The sequence below is a fragment of the Acinonyx jubatus genome, chromosome D4 (genome assembly GCF_027475565.1).
Source record: "Acinonyx jubatus isolate Ajub_Pintada_27869175 chromosome D4, VMU_Ajub_asm_v1.0, whole genome shotgun sequence".
Lineage (NCBI taxonomy): Eukaryota > Metazoa > Chordata > Mammalia > Carnivora > Felidae > Acinonyx > Acinonyx jubatus.
This window is the reverse complement of record NC_069391.1, coordinates 21554703-21565108: the sequence shown is the minus strand read 5'-3', so window position 1 is coordinate 21565108 and position 10406 is coordinate 21554703.

Genomic DNA, 10406 nt, shown 5'->3' with positions numbered 1-10406 from the left:
TGCAGCTTTTGGGGTGCCTTAGTGGTTCAGTCATTTAAGCAATCTGACTTCAGCTCAGGTCATGATCTCATAGCTCATGAGCTCAAGCCCCGCATCAGGTGAGCTCGAGCCCTGCTTTGGGTAACCATGAGCCCTGCTTCAGGTGAACATGAGCCCTGCTTTGGGTGAACCCAAGCCCCACTTTGAGTGAGCCCTGCTTCTTTCTCTCTCTCTCTCTCTTTCTCTCTCTCTCTCTCTCTCTCTCTCTCTCTCTCTCTCTCTCTTCCCCTCCTGGGATTCTCTCTCTCTCTCTGCCCTTTGCTCACTTTCACCCTCTCTCTAAAAAAAAAACAAAAAAGATTTTCAACTTTTGGGGTACCTGTGTGGCTCAGTTGGTTAAGCATTCCGATTCATGATATTGGCTCAAGTCATGATCTTACAGTTTGGGAGTTCAAGCCCTGCATAGGACTCTGTGCTGACAGTGTGGAGCCTGCTTGGGATTCTTTGTCTCTGTTTCTCTGTCCCAAAAGAAAGAAAATAAAACTTAAAAATTTTTTCAACTTTTTATTTTAGAAGTAATATATGAATATGTTCTGTATTTGAGTGTTGTTTTATTTTTTATGTTTTACTATGGAAAATTTCAAACATACAAATAAATGGGGGCACCTGGGTAGCTCCATTGGTTAAGCGTCTGTCTTCAGCTCAGGTCATGATCTCACGGTTCTCAGGTTCGAGCTCCACATCAGGCTCTGTGCTGACAGCTCAGAGCCTGGAGCCTGCTTTGGATTCTGTGTCACCCTCTCTCTCTGCCCCTACCTCACTTGCGCTCTGTCTCTCAAAAATAAATAAATAAATGCTAAAAACAAATAAATAAATGGAAATAGTTTAATGACCCTCAACTACCCATCACTGATCATTTTAAATCCACTGATAAATTATCAGTGTAGAGGGGCGCCTGGGTAGCTCAGTCGGTTAAGCATCTGACTTTTGATTTTGGCTCAGGTCATGATCTCACTGAGTTTGAGCCTGATTTGGTCTCTGCACTGTTAGTGCAGAGCCTGCTTGGGATTCTCTCTCCCTCTCTCTCTGCCCCTCCCCAGCTCTATCTCTCTCTCAAAATAAAAAAATATAAACTTAAAAAAATTATCAGTGTAGATCAGTAATTCTCAAACTTTAACGTGAGTTAGAATCACCAGGAGGGCTTGTTAAACAGAAATTGATTGTTTCTGATTCAGAGATGGGTCCCCAAAGTTTGCATTTCTAGCAGATTCCCAGGTGATACTGCTGATTCCCAGGTGATGTTGCCCAGTAACTTTTTTTTTCTAACCTGAGCTCACAGAATACTTTTTCAGATTTTCCTTTAGGCCATCTACTTCTTGAGAACTAATAACGTATTTTTGCCCTTGTCCCCTCTTCATATTCTTGCTTCTTTGTTCCTTTTTCTCATGAGCAACCCAAGTAAGTGTCAATGAGATTTTCTTCCACTTGTTCTCTGTTATAGGTGATGCTTGAAATAGTTACTAACTGGTACTAAATGGGCACCACCCATTCAAAACAGGTGTCCTTAAACAACTAGTAAGGCCAAACCTTTGTACATTAGCTTAATACCTTCCTGGCTATAACTTTACTATAGTGGGCTATGTCACAATGACTCAACTGTATCAGATACCTTTCTGTATACATTCATTTTAGCATGCCATGACATCATTTGTCCTCTATCTGAATCAAATACATCACTTACATACCAAGCTTCTCTATCCTTTTCTCATTAGCCCAAGACAATTAAAGTGACACTAATGGGTGAGAAAGCGACTGTAAATACAAATGTAGACACAAATGTACGTGATAGCACTTCGTGCTATTAAGATGGTTATCCACATGATCTAGAATATAGTTATATATAGATATCTATATCTATATATATAGATAGAAAATGTGAAAAATCCCAACATTCTTACAAAAAACCCTTAGACTTCCATGAATGTATTCACAGGCTCATTTAAGAAATCTTGACCTGCGAGCACCGGGGTGGTTCAGTCGTTTGAACATCTGACTTTGGCTCAGGTCATAATCTCATAGTTTGTGGGTTCAAGCCCCACATCAGGCTTTGCACTGAGAGTGAGGAGCCTCTCACAGCTTCAGATTTGCTGTCTCCCTCTCTCTGCCCCTCCACTGCTCATTCTCTCTCTCTCTCTCTCTCTCCCTCCCCCCCCCCAAAATAAACATAAAAAAAAAAAGAAAGAAAGAAAGAAACATTGGCCTGGAGCAGTCTATCAAACTTGACTCATTCCAATACCAGTTCCATAATTCTTTCTCAATCCATGAACCATCTTTACTTTCGTCTACTTAACATTTTTCTTTAAAGCACTTCACTTTTTTTACTTAATTTTCTAAAAGGAAATTTTCTATCACTGTCATATATAGAAAACCAGTATCATTTGCCATAAGAGCTATCATAAATAAAAATAGATACAATGAAAATAGAAAATGTTATTAATTTCTAGCCAGATACTATTATTTGGCTCCTGCCCAAAGGCCTATCTCTCTTTTGGTAAAAAGATTACCAAGTATTGGCATAAATGACACACTGGCATCAAAAGGAAAGTGTTCTTCTATTTATAGCTTTCTGAAAATTTCATCAGGTAGATATTCAATTCAATATATCAAGTATTTTGGCTTTTGAGATTATCTTGATCGCCAGTATATGATCATGAGATTATCATATAGTTTTTCTCCTTTTTACTTTTAAAATTAAAAAAAAAATTTTTAACATTTATTTATTTTTGAGGGACACAGAGACACAGAATGTGAGCAGGGGAGGGGCAGAGAGAGGGAGACAGAATCCAAAGCAGGCTCCAGGCTCCAAACTGTCAGCACAGAGCCCAACGTGGGGCTTAAACCCACAAACCGTGAGATCATGACCTGAGCCAAAGTCGGAGGCTTAACTGATGGAGCCATGCAGGCGCCCCACTCCTTTTTTCTTTTAATGTAGAAAATTTATTGTCATAGATTTTCTCATGTCAATACATTCTTGCATTCATAGAATAAAATGTACTTTGTCAAGGTATGCATTTTTAAATACATTAGTACATTTGTTAATATTTTTATTCCAGTTTTAATATCTCTATTAATAAATGAGATTGCTTTAGAGTTTTTGTGGTCTGTACAGTTTTAGTATAAGAATTATGGCAACTTCCTCTGGTAAATTAGAAAATCTAGTTTTAGTTTCCACTAGTGGTTATCTTTAAACTTTAAATAATATACTTAAATCGTCAACCTCAGAAACAAAAATGTATTTATTGATTCCACTCTAAGAAATGAACAAATTAACCCTCACACTCTGTCATGACTCTCTTTCTTTATAGTCAATTTGTCAGAGTATTATTATCTTCATATTATGTAAATTTTCTGTTGAGAATTATAACCATCATGTTATATTTTATGAATATTCACATCTAAGTGAATTAATGCTCATTGACAATGTTTTTTTAAATTTATCTTTCAGTCAGCAGAATTATATCTTCAACAATTTTTTTTTTTTAAGTTTATTTATTTTGAGAGAGAGAGAGCATGAGCTAGGGAGGGGCAGAGAGAGGAAGAGAGAGAATCCCAAGCAGGCTCCACACTGTCAGCGCAGAGCCCAATGCGAATGTGGGGCTCAAACCCACCAACCATGAGATCATGACTTGAGCCAAAGTCAGACGCCTAACCAACTGTGCCACCCAGGCGCCCCATAACAAGTTTTTTAGAAGGCATCATGGATTATCTGTTTCCTGAGTCCTTATGATTCTATTACTTTTCTACATTAAAACTTTAGTGGATGAAGAACTATTGAGTTCCCCTCCTTTCCCAGAAAACCCTGTAGCTATAGCCTAACTCTCTTCTTTAAAACTATGATGAGCCACCTGGGTGGCTCAGTTGGTTAAGTGTCCAACTTCGCCCTAGGTCATGATCCCACAGTTCACGAGTTCAAGCCCCGCACTATCATTGCAGAGCTTCGTTGGGATACTCTCTCTCCCCCTCTCTCTCTGCTTTCCCCCTGCCAAATAAATAAATAAACTTTAAAAAATAAATAAATGAAAGATCAGTAAAACCAAAAAAGAAAAACTATGACGAAAAGGATTCAAGCCAGTCTTTTCCTTCTAGAATATTTAAGATTTCACATATTTATTTATTCATTTATTTTGAGATTAAAAGAGAGAGACCTTGAGTGGCAGAGAGGGTCAGAGGGAGAGAGAGAGAATCTTAAGCAGGCTCCACACTCAGCACAGAGCCCAACACAGGGCTGGATCCCACGACCCTGGGATCATGACTAGAACTGAAATCAGGAGTCGGGCATTCAACCAACTGAGCCACTCAGGCACCCCTAAGATTTTATTTTTAAGTAATCTCTACATGCACTGTGAGCCTCAAACCCCACAACCCCAAGATCAAGAGTTGCATGCTCCACCAACTGAGCTGGCCAGGTGCCCCCAAGCCAGTCTTTCCTTCTATATGAACTAATTCTTTGGGCAGATGTGTAAAGAAACCTTTCTTCATCTTTGAAATTTAGATAATTATTTAGAATATGCCTTATTTTGAACATATTAATTTTTCTAGAAGCAATCTTATAGACAATTTTCTTATTATATACTATTATATACCCATTTTTTTCCTGTTTGTTGTGGTTTTTAATTATTTGCAGGTATTGTAACCGAATTCAGGTGAGTTTGCTCCTTGGTGAGTGACAGATAGAAACTACCCAGCTGGTGTAGTTTTCACACAAAGGAAACCTTACTTGCAGCAAATAAAGAGATCACAGGGAATAACTTCCAAAGTCCATGACTCCTTGAGGAAGGGTGAATGGGTTCCTTTTAAATAGGGTTAGAATGAGTATTTAGATAGCAGAGCCTTGTCACCTCTACCGTATTTAGAGGCGGGCATAAGGTGGCATATGTGCCTTATGGAAACATGCCTATACTTATATTGTATGTTATGTAAATGAAATGTGTGCTCCTCTGGGGCAGAGATTTTAGCATTATAACGAGGTAAAGATAACTCTCCCTGGGTTACCCTCTGCTCCATCTGCACAGGCATGAGTCTGGGATTAAGTTCAAACTGGTCTGAGAGGTCTGGGCCTGCCAGAATTCTTTGTCAGCAGAGTTGTTATTGCTTAAGGGGTAGTTTGGATTTCCATCAGGAGATACTATACCCCTCAGGTCTTTTGCCTGAGTTAAGAGATGAGCTGTAAAGAAGAGCTTAAGGAAAAATGTGGGACAAAGGTCAGTGGCTACAAGCAGATGAGCAGTAAAGGTCAGGTGTTGGTGTCTAGCTGGTGACAGTATCCTTGGTAATATCTGCAGTAGGTATCTTCTTCCAGAATATGTCTTCTCTCTCCATTTTTCTTATGGTGTCTTTCTTTCTTTCTTTCTTTCTTTCTTTCTTTCTTTCTTTCTTTCTTTCTTTCTCTCTCTCTCTCTCTCTCTCTCTCTCTCTTTCTTTCTTTCTTTCTTTCTTTAAGATTTATTTGTTTAAGTAATCTCTACACTCAATATAGGACTTGAACTCATAACCCTGAGATCAAGAGTTGCATGTTATTCTGACTAAGCCAGCCAGGTGCCCCTTAATGGTGTCTTTTTGTTTTTTAATTTTTTTTAATGGTTTATTCATTTTTGAACGATAGGGCATGGGCAGGGGAGGGGCAGAGAGGGAGGGAGACACAGAATCTGAAATAGGCTCCAGGCTCAAAGCTGTCATCACAGAGCCCAGTATGGGGCTTGAACCCGTGAACCTCGAGATCATGACCTGAGCTGAAGGCCAACACTTAACCAACTGAGCCACCCAGGCACCCCAATGGTGTCTTTTGATGAACATAAACTCTTAATTTTAACAAAGTAAAATTTATCAACCTTTTTTGTTTATGATTTGGGCCTTTAGCTTAAGTTTCTATTCAGCATTATACCATAGTTTCTATGCAATAAAGACAAGAAACAGAAACAAAAGATATGGACATTGGAAAGGAGAAAATAAATTGCCATTTTTGCAGTTTAAATCATTATGTAGAAAGTTTAATAGTATGTTAAATTAAAATTAATGAAACGGTTTAGTAAGGAGTTTCAGTATAAGATGAATATATAAAAATCAATTGCATTTGGATATATCACTGCCAACAAGAGTTAGAAAGTATCATTTAAAAATAGAGCACCTGGCTGGCTCAATCGGAAGAATATGCGCTACTCTTGTTCTTGAATATGCGCTACTCTTGTTCTTGGGGTCATGAGTTCAAGCCCCATGTTGGGTGTAGAGATTACTTTAGAAAATAAAAATAAAAATGGCAATTCAATTGCCACAAAACTATAGAACTTAAAATGGTAGAAATGACAAATTTTATGTTATGTGTATTTTACTACAAAAAGCAAAAAAAGATGCCATTAAATGTTGTTAGCAATAAAAAAATAAGATACTGAGGAATATGTTTAACCAAATATTTGTACTACCTTATGGAAAGGAAGATGAAATTATATTAGGAACGACCCAGCTTACTTAAATGATATGTTTATAGATCAGAAGATAGTAAGTTGTAAAGATATACTTTCCCAAAAATATCTATAGATTTAAATAAAAATCTCAAAAAGATTTTCCCAGGAGTTTGAGGAAATGTATTCTAGAATAGCCAAGACAATCTTGAGGAATAACAACAGAAGAGGACTTGCCTCACAAAGTATTAATACATATATCATAAAATTAAATAATCCTTGGAGCGCCTGGGTGGCTCAGTCAGTTGAGCGTCTGACTTCAGCTCAGGTCATGATCTCACTGTTCATGGGTTCGAGCCCCACATCGGGCTTTGCACTGACAGTGCAGAGCCTGCTTGAGATTCTCTGTCTCCCTTTCTCTCTGCCCCTCCCCCCTTAAAGATAAATAAACATTAAAATTTTTTTTAATTAAATAATCCAGAAAAATGTATTGCCATAAGGATAGGCAAGTTGGTTGTCTAATGGAACAGATCTGACCATATATGAAAACTTGATGTAGGACACAGGAGGTATTTAGATCAATTGGGGTTGGGGGGAAGTGGAAAGTTGATCTCTAGCTCATTCCAAATACAGTTATCAACCTCCTACTCACATACAATGAGCAGCTCCAGATGACTAAAAATTAAAAGGCAAAATGTTTAAGCTTCTAGAAGAACGTTTAGGAGACTATCTTTATGACTTTAGGATAGAAAAAGGAGTTCTTACAAACAATTTCAATTTTTTTTAATGTTTATTCATTTTTGAAAGACAGAGAGAGACAGAGCATGAGCAGGGAAGGGGCAGAGAGGGAGACACAGAATCCGAAGCAGGCTCCAGGCTCTGAGCTGTCAGCATAGAGCCTAATGCGGGGCACAAACCCACAAACCACGAGATCATGACCTGAGCTGAAGTTGGACACTTAACCAGCTGAGCCACCCAAGAGCCCCACAAATAATTTCAATTTAAAGTTAAAGACATGTATGTACACTTTAGCAGTTCCACTTAGTCATATGCAACCTAGAGAAACTTGCACATGTGCACCATGAGACGTGTGAAGGAATATTCATAGCACCACTGCTTATAATAAAATATGTAAAGAACTTAAATGTCCGTTAACAAGAGAAAGGGGCAAATAAATTATGACATATTCACACAATTGGATACTATACAGCAATGAAGATGAATAAAGTACAATAGGCAATGATATGGATAAATAAAATAATGAGAAAATAAATCAGAGAAAATCGTATGTACTAGGATACCGTTTCTACCAAATTTAACCAATGTATCATACACACACACACACACACACACACACACACACACTTTTATAAAAGATGACAAGGGAAAGATAAATATAGATAAATAGATAAAAAGATAAATATAAAGCTTGTGGGATCAAGAGAAGCACATGATTCATTTCTTGTCCTTTCGCTGGGTGATAGTTTCATAAATGTTTATTATCATCTCAGATTTACATATACAGTAGAACTTTGGTTTGCAAGCATAAATCGTTCTGGAAACATCCTTGCAATCCAAAACACTTATATATCAGAGCGAATTTCCCCATAAGAAGTAATGGAGACTCAGATGATTCATTCCACAACCCAAAAATATTCATATAAAAATGATTACAATGCCGTAATATAATACAAGATAATAAAGAAAATACAAAATATAAAGAAAAATAAAGACATTAACCTGCACTTACCTTTGAAAACCTTGGTGGCTGGTGTGAGGGAGACGAGAGAGGAGGGTTATTGTGTAGGACGACTTTCACTCTAACGGAATCACTGCTGTCTATTGGCTCAGTGGAATCTTTCTCTTTTCCTGCAACTTTAACAAGGAACCTATCCAATGATTCTTACTTTTGCCTCCTTTTGAGGATTTCGCAGAAAAGTGACATTGTATTGTTGTTAAACAGATTCGTCGCTCGCACTGCTACAGCCTTATTCAGGTGGTGCTTTTTTACAAATTCTTCACTGTTTCCCACATTTTACACATCTCCCTAAGCTCATTGTAAGTGAGGGATTCCTCTGCCTTTCTCTCCTCCTCCTCTGCAGACGAGATGCACATGTAGACTTCTTATAAAATTTTGGAGTTTCGGCCACTCACATACCTTGTTCGTATTTCTTGATGATTTCCTTCTTAACTTCCACTATGATCATCTCCTTATTCTTACTGCTTTTCTTTTCAACCTTTTTCTGCATGGGGACCATGCTCGCACGGATGTTGACTACAGTGTAGTATTAATAAACTTTGTCATATACTGTATTTAATGTAACTGGCAATAAGGCAGCAAAGGAAAGGGTCTCTATCTGCAGGCAGCCTGACCTAGAATGAAGCAAAGCTTTCCTAAGCTTACACTTGTATGGAAGAACAAAGGACTATCTGTAGTGACAAAAAATACACTAGTGCCAGTTGTGGGCACTTTCCAACATTCTAAAAATCACTGATTTCTACCAAACACCATGGCCTGAGACCGAGCATCTGAGTATGGGAGATGGTCACTCACAATCCCACAGAGAGAAAGGGGTGGGGAGGAACCATTGGCTTGGTTGTGATCATGTGACATTGGGCATCATGTACTACTTGTATTGCAAGACATCACTTGTTTATCAAGTTAAAATTTGTTAGAAATGTTTGCTGGTCTTATGGAACACTCGCAGAACAAGTTAACTCACAATCGAAGGTTTTACTGTACATTACACATATTTTGGATGTATTAAATTATTATACCCACACATATCCATAAAATCTAACCCATTTCTGTCAGCAATGATATAGGTGCCTAGACCTCATTCCTTAGGGCAGAAGTTTCACAACCTCGATACAATTAACATTTTTGTAATTTTTTTGTGTGATTTTTTTTTAAGTCTTTATTTTTGAGAGAGGCAGAGACAACGTGAGCAGGGGAGGGGCAGAGAGAGAGACAGAGAATCTCAAGCAGGCTCTGCACTGTCAGCACAGATCCTGACACAGGGCTCGAACCCATGAAACCATGAGATCATGAACTGAGCTGAAATCAAGAGTCGGACACCTGACCAACTGAGCCACCTAGGTGCCCCTGTAATGTTTATTTTTAAGGGAGAGAGAGAGAAAGAGAGAATGTGGGGGGGGGGGGGAGGAGGCAGAGAGAGAGGAGGACAGAGGATCCAAAGCAGGCTCTGTGCTGACAGGAGACAGCCTGATGTGGGGCTCGAACTCATGAACTGTGAGATTATGACCTGAGCCGAAGTCAGATGCTTAACCGACTGAGCTACCCAGGCACCCTGGGTTAGGTCATTCTTGCAGGAGGAAAGTGGACTGTCTTGTGTACTGTAGAATGTTTAGCAGCCAACTCGGGCTCTATTCACTAGATGCCAGTACCACTCTCCTCCCAAATGTGACAGTTAAAAATGTCTCCAGACATTCACAAATGTCCCCTGGTTAGCAAAATCCATTGAGAACCATTGCCTTGGAGATTTCCCTTATTTTCTTCTGAATTCAATCATTGAAAATGATGTGTTTTTTAAAAAAAACTATGTAGTCCTTTAAGATTTTAAAACATTTTTTAAAAAATGTTTATTTATTTATTTTGAGGGCGAGTGCGTACACATGCAGGGGAGGGGCAGAGGAAGAATCTCAAGCAGGCACCATGCTGTTAGCGCTTGATCCCACAACCCATGAAATCATGACCTGAGCCAAAACCAAGAGTCAGACACTTAACCAACTGAGCCACCCAGGTGCCCCAAGATTTTTAAGCTTTTTAAACAAACTTTATTTTTTAGAGCAGTTTTAGATTTACAGAAAAATTGTGAACAGAGTACAGAGTTCTTACATGTCCTTTACCTAGTTTTTGTCAGTATTAACATCTTACATAGTAGGATAAATTAATCATATTAATGAACCAATATTGATACATTGTTATTAACTAAATCCATACTTTATTAA